Genomic DNA, 15,530 nt, shown 5'->3' on the forward strand with positions numbered 1-15,530 from the left:
TAAGTAAGGTACATGAGTGTGGGTAAGAATCATACCCTCAAAAATATTCATCAATACTAAGATTCGCCACAGATCCTTGTCGATACAAACTCAGCAGCTAAAACCTGGAGGGCACCAAACAGAGAGTGTGAGTGAGTAATAAAACCAAGCTTCCCAAAGTTATTACCTCTCTAAAAGTAATGCTCCTAAATGTAAAACCCGTATTGTTTTCCATAAGACAATACAACATATATACATATATCCAAACCATACTTAGAAATGGCCAAAACCACGGTTTACCATCAACTCCACCATGCATTAATAAGTAGGCCAAATGAACTTAATCAATACAAAATGATATATCAGTCGAGTCATCTAATATGACATGTACAACTTATCCATATCTCATCAATCATGGCTAGCATATAAGTCGGAGTCACCTATAGTGACCTGTACGACTTATCCATATCTCATCAATCATGCTAGCATATAAGTCGGAGTCACCTATAGTGACCTGTACGACTTATTCATATCTCATCAATCATGCTAGCCAATAGCTCAATAAGTATACCTGCACACAAGTCGGAACCACCTAAAGTGGTCTGTACGACAAGACTGGGTATAAATAAATATGCTCAAGTGCTACGATCACGTGAAGACTGTGCGAATAATCGCGGGTCACCTACGAGTCGGAACCACCTAAAGTGGTCTGTACGACAGGACTGTGCACCTACCTTGGATCCAAGGTGAGCGTAAGGTGCGGGAGGTGAACATCACGTGAAGGACTGTGCCCTGGCCACGGGCGGGAGCACTAACACCGAGGTGCAAGTTTATGAGCTATAATATATCTCAACACAATCATACTCACTAACGTCACTAACATCAACATGTACTCACCTGAGGCTTACCTGGGCGTCCGCGGCGTCATATAGCACTTTAAAGCATTCACAATAGTCAGGTCCAGGTAATATCCATATGAATATGTCATGATGCAATCTAAACCCAAACATTTCATGATATTCCCAAAATATATAATACGGCGTAACATGTACAATCAATAACACTCTACTCCCAAACTATTTACTTTTGAGAGTAATCATTAGTGATAAGCCCAATTAGACCCTAGTTACATTAACTATCATTACTTACCTTTCCTTACTTCAATTTCTTGATTCTTCACGCATTGATTTATGATCAACATTTAATCACCAAATCATAAAGCTAAATCTCACAATTCCCACCAATGTCCATCGCATTGCTCAATTCACTAAACAAGGCTATTGTCTCAATTATTTAATCTCATTTATTATATGGTTGCATCTAACGTCTTTTTAGACTGCCTACGTACCCTAAACAAAGATCAAGCCATTCGTAGTTCGCAATGATTAATTGTAGGTAACAAGCATAGATCATTATAGAAGTGCTTGTGTAACTATCAATTATATGCCTATGAAAGAAAAAGACCCACTCACCTGGAGTCCACATTATGATTATCTTGCACACACATCGAGACATCACGATCTATTGTCGCCTGTGACCAATTATCAAATCATGTCTCATAGTTCTTACCGATAGAATACATAATTTACATAAAACATATCCTCAAGGACCTTCAATAATAAGAATCTATAGGTCTCTCTCAACTAGTAGACCAGGAAACCAATATGAAACATCGTCATAAGATATATTTTTATGCATTAGAACTATTTGTTGAAATGCCAAAGAGCGAGTGTGTGGATTTTAGAAGCACCTATTTTGAATTCATATTCCCTCTTAAGGATCAACGGGACATCAATTTTGGTGCCTTGACTGTCAATTTACATGTTGATTTCCTAGTGTTGTTCACTAGTAACCTTGACTTTCGGCCAGTATGGGATCCCAAAGATGCATTGGCTCAAGCTGTAAAGCTGTAACTCTATTTTCAGTGCAAGGAGGGCAAGCACATGGATAATCTCTTTGATGTTCACAAACTTTTGCACTTGTTAGCAATGTCTAGTAACATAAGAGGACCATTGCTTTATGAGATTGAGCGGTACAAAAAGAAAGCCTTAATTGAGCAACTGGGTTGTCTTGCCATCCAGCTCCACTGTTCTGATTTCAATTTAGAAACAAATAATGCAGAAAACTGGTCTAGATAGCACAATGGCGCTAATATTACTATAGCTACGTTCCTTATTGTTTGTACAAATGTTCCCGGTTGTGAGGTTCCTGGTGGGTCCACTGGATAGAGCCTGAAGAAGCCTAAGGCGGCGGGGCCAAAGAGACCTGTGAATTTGCTGCAGATATTTATGGAACTTGATGACCATTTTTTCATGGCTTCGGAGAGTGCCCATGATAGTTCCAAGATGTTGAAGGCCCTCCGGCTCCACTATCACTCCAATTTTGCTGATAACCGAAGGCACATTACACTATCACTCCAATTTTGCTGATAACCGAAGGCACATTAATCACTCTGCTAGAGGTTACATGCGTTGTTCTACAATTTGGCACAATAATTTAATTTTGATGGCCAATGGTGTTTTCTCCCCTTTCATGAGTGGTTTGACTAAAGTAATTTCCACTTTTACTTTATCTAGACATATGATTGATACTATGCCATCAGTTTGTCTACTTGTCTCCGATTACAACATTTATGCTATAAAGTTTATCCTTGGAAACACACATATTGTCTCTCCTCCTATCTATTTTTTGGGGTACCTATTTACGAACACAATGGGCAGCCAACTGCTTCATGGCCGAAAAAAGAAGCACACTCCTCCGTGGTCTAATGACTTTTTTGATGTCATATGGGAAGCCTTCTTGATAGCTACGTGTTGGCTTTTCAGAATGGCAGAAGAAGACATGAGGTTCATATGGACATTCATGAGGCATAAGAATTTGGGTTGCAGTTTAGTTGTTTGTTGTCGTCTCCAATCAATTAAGACTTCAGTTCGACCATCTTTGAAGGGAATTTCCTATCTATTTGAGATTGCCCAAGCTGGTGCTGAATGGGGAGTTATCTTTGACACTATGCTGGCAGAAGAAGATGCAGCTATCCCAATTGTTGAAATACGACAACAGTTTTTTGGATACACGTTGATTTGTTCTTCAATTTGTACCTGTCTTTGGACTATGATAGGAAATGATGTTGTTGCTCATAAGTTCTACTTCAATCATATGCTAATGCTGTCGGAGAACGGGTTTGGTTTAAGCCCTTCCTTTTAGGCACAGTTTCTGCTTTGTATTTATCTTACATCAGCCACCATAGCCTATAGGATATTTACACAACGCTATTCTGGATTATTAATGTTCATTGAGCATGTGACTTGGATCACTTATGTGATTCTGCAGTATTGGAATGACTACACACATGCGGTGCTTGCGTGTGTGGCTTTAGCGCTCTTTTCAATGTATAAGCTGGAAACTATTATTGTTAGCAATATTATTTCATTTGCTGCTACTTATATCACTTGCATGAGCTATTGGTTTACTCCAAAAGTTTCTTTCGATGATAATCGAGTCTGGAATCGTAACGTGTTCGTCTCATTAATTGTGTGGATGGATGTTTTACTGGGAAACATTGTCCCGATAGAGCTATTAGTTCCTCACCTCTTATATATTAGCTCACGGGGTTATCTACAGTTTGTGGAAGCTGACCAATTAAGGTGGGCACTCAGAGACCACATACTTTTCCCAACCGACATTTACTATACGACTTCAGGGATATCAATCATTTTTCTTAATGCCTCCAATTTCATAGTTTTGAAGATTCCAATGGAACTAGCAGTTGTATCCAACGAGTCACACTCAGTTCTTGTCCAGCATTCTTTGGTTTTGGACCTCTGAATTCTCTCTTGTTTACTTTGTTGCATGAATCTCACCAATTGAAGTACAATATGACAGTTGAGACGTGCGGCACAAATCCACTGTCACTTTGCACTGATTATATATCAAAACTTTCATGGATTATGGCTACAACAAGGCACTTTCTGATATGGCATCATAGTGTCAGCTTTTCTGTATTCCACCAATGGCCTGCCATCTTCTCTAATTCTTCCAAGTCTTTTGGTTCTTTGGGTCTATTGTTTGGCAAAAATTGGCTATATTACATGCTTGCTAGACTTGTGGTCTATTTGGCGAGTCCCACTGCACTGGTTTTGAAAGCATTTATCATGCTAATTGTTTCCTTTTGGAACCCCAAGGCTTAGGAGCACAAGCAGCGCAAGCCTCTACATACCAACTTGACGGCATGATGACATGCCTTATTTTAAGGGGGAGGAAATGTTAGGATCCTAGTTATTGGGTTGATATCTTCATGGTATTTTGTCTTATCCTAGTAGTAGTTGATTTCATCAAACAGTAGTGAGGGTGGAGATGTGCTCCAATCAGGGCACACCTCCTCTAGGGTTGTATATAATCCTCCTTTTACCATTTGGGAAGGGCACAAATGAAAAAAACTGTTATTTCATTTCTTGCTTTAGCTGCATTTTCTTTTTCTTCTCCATTCCTACGGAATGGGTCCCTATCAAAGATCGGGTCTGGTAGGGAGGGATCAGGGAATGAGGTGGGTCGGGTTTGGGAAGATAGGTGGATGTAGAGCCTAAATCAGAAATCGCGTTGGGATCCGAGTCCGATAATGAGGGATCATGAGAGGGAGGTGCGTCGGGTTATGAGGTGTTGGAGAGGGAAGGGCATGTGCGAGTCAAATAGGGAGTGAGGAGTCGTGGTCCTCATCAATATTTCTGCAACTCTCGTAGCATTTTATTTGATTGCCACTTGATATTTGAGACAGTGAATTATATGATGAACCACCTACGCTCAATCCTTTGGCAGCACTAAACTTAAGCTTTTTAACCCTACCTCTTATTAGTTGACCATTTTTGTCCACCATGATCTTTCTCATCATTTCCTTTATCTCTTCTCTCCCAACCACCGTCTTCAATGGTAGCACTTTTGATCTGACGGCAACACCAAGTTCCCTAGTCAAAATTTTAGCATTCATCCTCTGCTCTGCATAGAGTGGCCAAACGATCATCGGCACTTCATTGTTGATGCTCTCGAGGCTTGAGTTCCACTCACAGTGTGACCAAAATCCTCCTACTGATGGATGACTTAAAATGTCTACTTAAGGGGTCCAAAGAGGCATAACCAACCTAACGTCATGGATCTGGGTCAAGAATCCTTTTGGCAAATAGGTTGATGGGTCATCATCTCCATTTCCTTAAATAAAGGTACTAAATGTAAATAAAAGCATCAAATATAACACAATATCGATAATGCATAAAATATTGTAAATCAATACATTACACTAATAAGATTTTTTTTTCTCTAAAGATAACAATTAAAATTTAGTGATATATATTAGGTAAGTTTGAGAATTACCTAAAGTGTAAAAAAACAGCATCTACGGATTTAGATGGTGGTCGTACAACCCAAATGAATCTTTGTTGACTCAACTCCAACCCCCAAGCCATTTCTGTCATCTGCTCAAAGGACATGGTCCCCCCCTCACTCAGTGGCGAAGCTACATAGGGGCGAGGAGTGGCGTCCGTCCCTCCCCTCGGCGAAAATCAAGCCCAAGAGCGGTGGTTCCTCCCCTCTGGTCCCGTCCGAAGTGATGAAGTTCGTCTATGTTTTCTGGGTTCATTGCTGTTGTGCAACTCTACTGCACGCAAGTTCCCTTTTTTTTTTTCTTTTTTTTTTCTTTTTTTTTTTTTGTGAAAAACCAGGCCAAAACGACGTTGCTTTGACATTGGTTAAAAAAATTTAAAAACTCCCTTCAGTGGGATGATATCGTTTGGGTTATTGAGTTAAAAAAAAATAAATAATTAAAGGAGACCACTCGTCCCTCGTTGCCTTCACTATCCTAGACCCCTTACCTTCCAACTTTCAAACCAATCGGAGAGTAGTAGCGTCCTATATCCCAAAAGCAACATCCTGTTAGCCTTCCTTGCTTCCAAAGTTCAAGCCACCTCCTTGCTGCCAACTTCCAAGCACCATCCTTTGGTTTGGTTGGCCATTTCTCTCCAAATTTTTAGATGAAATGTTTAATTTCTAAATTTATATTATCCCTAACCCTAATTCATTATTTAATACAAAATGTTGTTTAATTTATATAGAATCATGGAGTAATTGATCAACATGGTTAATGACTATTAATTATAGATTATTGATAAGAAATTCTATAATTATTGATAAATGAAATTGTTATTTAGGTTAAAAATTGACTTTCTGATTATAGATTAATTGATTATTGATATTGATTAATTGAATTTTTGTTTATTGAATAATTTATATGATTATTGGCATTGATTGGTTTAATTAGTTATTTGTCATATACTCATATAGTATATTCTACTCTAAGATTAAGAATCTAAGATTTTTTTTATTCTTCGCATTATACAATTAATTAATATAAAGATACTATAATGAACCTATTATGCAAAGTTTTCATGGTATGAAATATTGTCGGCAACTATTGTAATGTGTTTGTATTCATAAACCATGGAAGAAATTACTATGAAAGGATTTGATTGTTGTGATTTTTTTGAATCTTGCACTCTTTAAGTCCCTCCCCCCACCCCCCCCCCCCCCCCCCCCCCCCCCCAAAAACTCTCCCTCCAATCCCACAAATCCTGAATTCGCCACTGCCCTCACTCTCCCTAATGCCACAAATATCACAGATTCACAGGGTTGCTTGTCCAGCCATTAAAACAAGCCCTCCTCCCTTGGACCGGTAAGCGGCCAATTGGACCGGCCTCGTCAATGATCCCATAGGATAAACTGGCACCTTAGCCACTCTACCCAAGAGTGCCTCGCCCCGTAATGCATGTAATGTTTTGTGCTCCAAGTCCTCCCATGTATTCATCAAAATCCCATCACTCTTCGACAAATTATAGTACCTATCCTTACGTATACCAAATATTGGTGGTCACTCCGGTCCAGCATCGGGTTAAGCACGTCGTCGTGCTGAACCGGCTTGCAGCCCGGAATTCTCCGCGGTTCAGTCTGGTCCGCGTACTTTCCATCCACTTGTTTTATTAAGAACTGGCACGTAGACAGTCAAAGCTACGAGCAATGCATTGCTAGCAATGTAAGAGTATTTGGGAATCCCTAGCTCGTAGCCGATGGACAGAGATTCTGCGCTGAAGAAGTCCACGATAAGCACTGTAGGACGAAGAGAAGATTCCATTCCAAGTATGGCTGACCGAAACGCAGGTCGTACTTCACGCATCATGACTGCAAGGAGTGCAAAGGCAGCAGCATCAGGGCCAACACAGCCGGAAATGTCGGGCGGTGGGAGGTCAATAATGTCACAAAACTTGGGGGTGGTGACTGCCTCGAGGAGCTCACACTCAACCTTGGAAGTAGGAGATGGGATGGGGAAGGTCGTCACGGTGAAGTTCCGGTGGATGACAAGTCTTTTTGCGAGCTCGAGGACGGGGATGAGGTGGCGCAGGCCTGGGCTGCAAAGTATGGCTGCATGTGGCTTTGAGCTCACGGTAGACGGATAGCAATGGCTTTAGCCTTTAGTGCACCGCTTGGGCTTAAATAGGGAAACCAAGTTCAGTTGCGACTTGTACGTGGGGGCTTCAATTGAATCAAAACAATCATTGTTATTTTATTTTATTTTTTTTGGTAAAAAGCAATCATTGTTTTTTCTTCTTTTTTTTTTTTTGGTAAAAAAACAATCATTTTTATTTTATGTTTTTGGTAAAAAAATTCATTTGTTATTTTATTTCGATGTTTTATACAAGTGACTAGGGAGGATTCACTCAGGATCCGAGTGCTCCCAAGGAAGCACATGTGAAGACCTTCAATGACCACCCAACGATTTGGATAGATGGTTAAAGAGAGAAGACTATCAAGACTATACAAATGTCATGCAACAGAAGTTTTAAACCAAGAAGAAATATCTGATTTCATACGAGGAGAAACACAGAAAAGACCACCATGACTCTGCTGTTCTTAAACCTTGGTTCCAACAAAGAAAAAAAAACTTTCTTGCTCCATTTCCCATTGACCAACTCCCCATTTTTCTTTTCTTTTTTGATTTGTTGCCCAATTAGGTTGTGACACCTAATATTAAATTAATAAAGAGACGGTGTATGCTCAACCAATACTTTTTATACCATATGTTTGATACAGTTTTTTTTTATTTTTAAATTCACTATAAATTCATACGACCTACGAAAAATATTTTGTAAAGTACTAGGAACTTGTAATCACTTGAACTTCATCTAATACCATCAAATTCACTAAAATATTAAGCAAAAATTGTGATATTTTTTGTACATTATATGTTAAATAACAAGCCCAAATTTTCAATACAAGTATAGTTAATTTTTTTAAAGTGTAAATAGACACTTATTTATATGATATATAATAAACTTACTTAAATCTACCTATGTCCCATCTCGGCGGTAGGCTTCAACAACCTGCTCGGCTAGCGTCTAATGTACCTTAACTAGGAGTACCCAATATTAAAATCCTGAATCCGTTGCAAGTGACATTACTATTTTATTTAAATTTTATAAAGGTTATATTATTGTGGCTGTAAAAAACTCGTTTAGTCTTCAAGTATTTTTTTTTTTTCCCTTCTAAATACAGATTGTTTAGAGTTGTTTTTGCCTTTGTTACAAAGAAGCAATAAATGAGGACTGGTAGTTGGTATTTTTTTCAAAAAGCAGTTGACAAACTTTATCCAGTGCGTGACCTAATTGTAATTTTGTTTTAATGTGGAGTGGAAATTTGGCCCCAGGTTCACCAAAAGATGATAGATGTTAACTGACAAAGAAAGCAGTAAGTCTCCAGACTATTTTATCTTTAGATTAATCTCTGTTTACTATTTTTATGTTTCGTGATTTTCAATATTTAATACATCAAGTTTTTTTCGTCCCAAAGTTATATCTAAAATGTTAATTTTGGGACAATCTCATACATCCGTTAGTCAAACTGTTAAGTCTGCCATTAACTGTTGACGTGGCGCCTATATGTACAATGAATGGGGGCCACGTGTCATTAAAAATATTTAAATAATTAAATAAATAAAAGTATTTATTTAAAATAAAATAAAATAAAATAAAAAATAAAAAAACAACAACAACAAGAAGAAGGAAAAAGCCCAGAACCCTTGCAAATCAAAACAACAAAATATTCCGATCAAATCATCCCCAAACCCAATCTTTCAATTCAATCCTCCACTCTCAAACTCTAAAGTTTAGTTCTTTCAAATCAAAACGAAAACCCCAATTCAATTACTTTCAAAGCTTTAGTAAAATTCAAATTGAAGAACGATGTTGAACTCAAATCACCACCAACCCCCGTCTCCCTCCAACGCATGATGTTGCGCGAGACGTTGGTTTGGGTACAAGAGGTAGTGGCGGAGCAACTGGAGGAGCGCCAAAGCGACTGGGTTTATTGAATCGCATCCAGGGCCGGCCCTGAGAATTTGGGGGCTTTAGGCGAGCCTTCGAAGTGGGGCCCTAAAATTCTTTGATCTCTGGTTCTTTGTATATTGATTTGTATAAAAAAGAATTCGCTAAATACAAAAAAAGTTCTATTTTCATATCAAATATCATTAAAAATTAATATCAAAAGAAGATAAATATACAAACATTACTTAAACATTACACGATTCACGTTTTGATGTACTAAATATTTGTAGTCAAGAGTCTAAGATTGAGAGTGAAGAACAATAAAACTTGATGATTAAGAGATTAAATAACAATAAAACTTGATTGACAAGTATAATAAATTCAACACCAATTGTTTCTCTTGTGTTTTTTTCCTTCCAAAATCAACATCACACTAACGAATTGAATATTAAAATAATCCATTGAATAAAAAGTTATTGAAAAGAAAAATATAAATTCAAAGTTTTGATTACCTTAAAGTACAATCTTTAAAACCATATGATAGTTGGTTTAAACATTCAATAGAAATGGAGATAATGGGAAATTGGTTTAAACATTAAATAGAAATAGAGAGAATGAGAAGTTGAAAGAAAAAAAGATTGCAAACAGACTTGAGTTTTATAATTTTATATGCATTTGGACAGATGGATTGGGAGTTGGACAGATGGATTGGTAGTAAATTTGAAAAACAAGAAAAATTCTAGTAACGAAAAGACAGCTTTGTGTTTTGAACTCAACACCCTAAAGAAAAATGAAGCCAACATTTCCACTGCACTAACAAATGAATTATGATATTTCTTACTTTTTTTTTATATATATTTATATGTTAATTACTAGACATAAAAAAATTTTGGGGGCCCTAGGCAGGCGCCTACTTGGACTACCCTGAGGGCCGGCCCTGTGATGATATCAATCATTTGATAATCAAACAGACTCCCCACCAACCTTTTGATCTAACTGATGAATTATCATTCAAAACCAGAAAGCAACTACGCAAAGAAAAATCCCAGAATTAGTGTACGAAGGTTTTACGCCAATTGGTCACAACATGCATGATTCACGTTTTGAAGAGAAACGCTGGTTTTTATTTGGTTAGAAGTTGATTCTGTTTTGTTCTCGACTTCTTGCACTAGCTCTCCTCAATTAGTTCCTTGGCAATTGAGGGTAGAGTGGAGAAATTGCTTGCATGGAATTTCCCAATATATTTTTGATCTTCTAACATTTGTGGGGAAGGTAATCAAGTCAATGATACCCTTACAAATCATGGTTCCTCTTCTATTTGTCTTGTTTGGAGGATTCTCCTCCTGATTTCATATTGCCATATTACCATCGTGATTATGTAGGATTTCCACACTATCGCTTTAGATAGGTTTCTTTTGTTAGCCTTGTTATATCTTGTATTGATTGTTGGAGGGTTCGTTTTACGCCTATTGTCGTGGTTAGAATTAGACTTTATATCCCCCTTTATGTCTATAATTTTCTTAATCTTTAATAACTCTACCTCTTTGTTATTTCCCTTAATAGCAATGTTGGAGTAATGAGTGTAATCATGTGTATGTTGGTACACTAATGTTTGTAGTGTATTAATTTATAGGGTTAATCTCATTATACTATCCTGAAATTTCTTGGTTTTCAATATTTGATACACCAAGTTTTTTTTGTCCCAGATTGATACCTAAAGTCATAATTTTGGGACACTTTAATAAATTCGTTAAGTTTTCAGTTAGAATTTCAGTTAGATGATGATGTGGCACCCACGTGGACAATGACTGGACGTCACATGGTAATATGGGTCCACGTGAATATTAAAAAAAAATTAAATTCTAATTTATAAAAAAAAAATTTTAAAAAAAAAAAGTCTGATGACTCTCTTTTAGAATTTAAAATTTCTAAATTCTAAATCGAAATTGGACCATAAAACTTGTGTTTGCAGCCACAAATCAACGGCTCGGGATCTCCGAACAAGAACAAGCCCATGAAGAAGAAGAAGATGCAGATGAGGAGGTGAGAGAAGAGCTTTGAGAGAGAAGAACTTTAAAACCCCCATCCCTCATGCCATATTGACATGTGGTGCCCAGTTATTGTCCACATGGGCAGTGGCGGATGTGACATCCCACATCACCCAGGGGAGTGATCCTTATATGTATATTTCAATCCCTACCTAGCACGAGGCCTTTTGGGAGCTCACTGGCTTCGGGTTCCGTAAGAACTCCGAAGTTAAGCGAGAAGGGGGTTAGAGCAATCCCATGATGGGTGACCCACTGAGAAGTTGCTCGTGAGTTCCCAAAAACAAAACCGTGAGGGAATGGTAAGCCCAAAGCGGACAATATCGTGCTACGGTGGTGGAGCGGGTCCGGGAAGTGATCCGCCCCTGGCCGGGATGTGACAGCGGATCTAGGATTTCAAGATCGACGGGTCCCAAGATAAAAGTTTTTTAAAAAAAAAATACTAGACTAGTTTGGTTCCATATCACTATTTTTTTTTTTATTGAATTTGGTTCATTGAATAATCAAAATTAATCAACCACATTAAGTGGCCCAGTGGTAAGATGCAGATTTTGGCCCTCAAAAGACAAAAAACAAGGAGGTCCAGGGTTTAAGGCTTCAAGATGGCGAGTCTGCTTGACTATGGCCAGGAGAAAGCTGAAATGTCTCTATGAGTCTTTCAGGCCCCTAAAAAGGGTGGATAATCATGGCTTGCCACTAGTTGTCCCGCTTTTTTTTTTTTTTTTTAAATAATAATAATCAAGATTAATCTCAAAGATGAAATTTGTTTATGTAACATATATATTACAATTGGGAGTTGAGACTAGCGTTTAGGATTAAAAAACTTAAATGAATTTGAAAGAAATAAAATTAGGCAACTAGAGGTGGTGGAACGGCAAATGGTGTTGGGAGATGGGGTAACTTGAGTTTAAAGTTGGGAGGTTGCGATGATTGGGGGTTGGGAGTTCTTAAATATAATTTGGGAATACTGGAAATGACCAAGGTTCTCAGGCTTTGTATAAAAAACAGAGATATTTTAGTTTTTAAATCTTTTATAATTACCTGACTAAAAAATGATATCGTTTCGGCTAGATCTTTTAAAACAAAAATTAGAAACCTCCTTCTTCTTCATTATAAGCACTTCTGCATGCACATCCATGGAGGCAACAAGCCTCTCCACTGTATCTACCCAAATTGTTGGAGGATCCCAAAGTTCGATCACAAGTGTTTCTTCGGACTTCCGGAGGGTCCCAAGACCTTCCGGGTCCCTATATGGATCCGCCCATGCACATGGACGCCACATCATCTGTTAACAGATGTTCTAATTGAAAACTTAATGGATGTATGAAAGTGTCCTAAAATTATGACTTTAGGTACCAAACTGGAACAAAAAAAACTTGATGTATCAAATGTTGAAAACCAAGAAACTTAAGGGTAGTAAACTTAGATTAAACCCTAATTTATATTATTAAGGCATAAAACTGGTTAAACATTCAGATAATGACACAATTACCCATTTGTTTACAAGTAATAAAAACACAATCAAATAAAAAATGAGGAGAAGATGGTAAAAAAACCATGTGGAGGAGAAGTGTTACAAAACCTCTCCACTCCGTGCCTCTCTCAAGGCAGTTAGCCCCTCTCCAGAATGCACCCCTAAACCCTTTATTTGCACATGTTTCTCTTTGCATTTTGATATACACGTGCTCTACAGTTTTTGTTTGTAGTCTGACGACTGTCACTGTTTCTTTTTTCTCTTCAATGTTGTATGCATTTCAGCAACGTATTTAATGATATTGATATGTCTTTGTTACTGTTTTCCGCAGAGAGTTTCACTTCCTCATCCCAACGCTAGTGAGACGGATTCAGGATTTGAATGTAGGGATCTCAGTGTTAAATACAAGTTTTTTCAGTATGAACAATTATGTAATTCTTCTTTATTAAACAGGTTTATGGAGTGATGCAATTGGAAAATTAAGTTGGTAGTTGTCTTCAACATGATAATATCTTGCGTGTAATACTAGAAGAGGGAATGTTCCAAGACTTGTTATTGATCAATCAAAGTCAACAAAATGGTAGGAGGAGTTTTGCTGAATTGACAAGGGCCAGAGCAAAAAATAAAACCCAAACCCCAAACTCACAATCAACCGATATCACAACTTAATTGATTTAAAAATTCGTCTTTTAAGTGGGGCAGAAGAAGAAGAACAATACTTGGCTGCTAAATTTTCAGCAGCAATTCATGCTTTCATCCAATTAGATTTGAACACATGTTTAATTTGTATTTACAATTTCAATTATTTAAACATGTGTTCAAATCTGATTGAATAAAAGCAGGAGTGGTGGCTAAAAATTCAACAACCAAGTATTGTTCGAAGAAGAAAGGAAGAAGGAGAAAAGGAATAAGAAAAGAATAAAAATAGAGAAAGACAAAGTAAAAATAAAATTATTAATAGATTTCAAGGAAACTAAAAATCGACAAAGAAAATGAAAAACCCACCTCTATCACCGTCTTTCCCTCTCCCTCCAATTGTTCCCAACCACCTTAAAGTTCACAAACAACGAATTGTCTGAACTCCATAAGAATCATCAACCTCAAACGAAATTTAGTAAAAGAAATGAAAGAAAAAACGTCGCATTGGGGCCCAAAGTCCAAGAAAAAATCTTTGAAATCAGATGCATTTAACACTAACTTTTGAGCTTGAAAAATAAGTTAGGATGGGCCGGAATCATCCTGGTCCACTCCGCCTCCAATCATTTGTATGCTGCGTTATATGTTTTTGAGTGTTTTATTTGTTGCAATTTTGACAAGCGGTCAAACACCCCAAGAGCCTTGCGAGAGTAGATTGTACAGTATCTACAGTCAATTTACCAATACAAACTGTCATGTATGGAATATAATTATAGAAACCATGCTCTAACAGCAGTCCCAAATCTGGAAAATAAATGATGCATAAATTTGTAGCAAATGTTACACCACCAGTGATTATACAAAGGTGTATACCAAGCGTACGTTATGGTATGAGTCTATTATTTATCAAACACTACAAAAGTTTGGAAGTCGTGTAGCTCAAGTGATTAAAAATGCATTTTACACGCACGAGACAAGAGCGCATGCAGAAATACGAGTATATATTAATTAATAAGTAAAAAATAGGAAATTGTTCTTGGCACTCTTAAAATTCTCATTTGATACTCTATGATGTCCTGCATTCGATTCCTGATGCTGGTGAATCGCACAATGATAGCCAGAGGAAGCTGAAATGGCTTTGTGAGTCCTCTTAGACCCAGGAGGGGTGGACTGCTGGTCCTTTCTTCATTTTTCTAACAAACGATAGTATCTCCACTAAAGGGGTGGGAGAGTACGCTAACTCTCACACTGGACCAGCCATAACAATATGGTTCAACTTCGCTTTTAGCGGAAACGAACCTAAGACCTCTCACTTACAAGTGAATAACAATACTACTAGACCGTAATACTAGGTGGCAGCTGATCCATTTTTTTTAAAAGAAGAATCAATTGAATATATTAAAAGGATTAGCAATTGATTTGCAAGAGACGAAGCGTTTTCCCTGTAGAAGAAAATCAGGCGAATCTAAGGTTTTCTGAACCACCCAGACACACACAATCATATTTGGAGGACTAGTTGGAACTTGGCGGCAATCCAGTCAAAAGGGCAGATCCATCCACCAATAATTGGGGAAGCAGCAAAGTTATTGAATTGGTTGGTACACTGACTCAGACATCAAGCGTGGCTTAGGTCACATGGACTTTCACGAGATACATATTATCACATGCCAAAGGGTCCCTCTTGGAGGTTTCCCTTCTGTGAGAGACGCTTTTTGACCCACACAACTCACAAGAACAAGGCAACAAAACACTACATGACTACAGACACAAGAAACTCATCACTCACTCCATCACTTTGCTGCTTTGCATATGAATGAATAAGAAATCGAAACCCTGATCGGCACGGAAGGACATGGACCTACTGATTCAAACATTCAAACTTATTGCATCTCTCATGCATCCTGATTATCCCACCACCCCTACTGTCCTTCCCAATTTTGGATTGTGTTCATGAAATCACAGCTGATAATTCACTAAGCATGCAATGAAATTAACTTGTGATTCGAGTTACGAAGATGATCTAATAAGAACTCGTAAACA

At 37.7% G+C, this 15,530-nt stretch overlaps 1 pseudogene; it reads right to left on the reverse strand.

The window, feature by feature from the left end:
* Window positions 1-4,660: 4,660 nt before the first annotated feature.
* LOC137747808 (anthocyanidin 3-O-glucosyltransferase 5-like) lies at window positions 4,661-8,374 on the reverse strand (annotated as a pseudogene).
* Between the last annotated feature and the right edge of the window lie 7,156 nt (window positions 8,375-15,530).

Source organism: Pyrus communis, chromosome 10 (assembly GCF_963583255.1).
Source record: "Pyrus communis chromosome 10, drPyrComm1.1, whole genome shotgun sequence".
Classification (NCBI taxonomy): Eukaryota; Viridiplantae; Streptophyta; class Magnoliopsida; order Rosales; family Rosaceae; genus Pyrus; species Pyrus communis.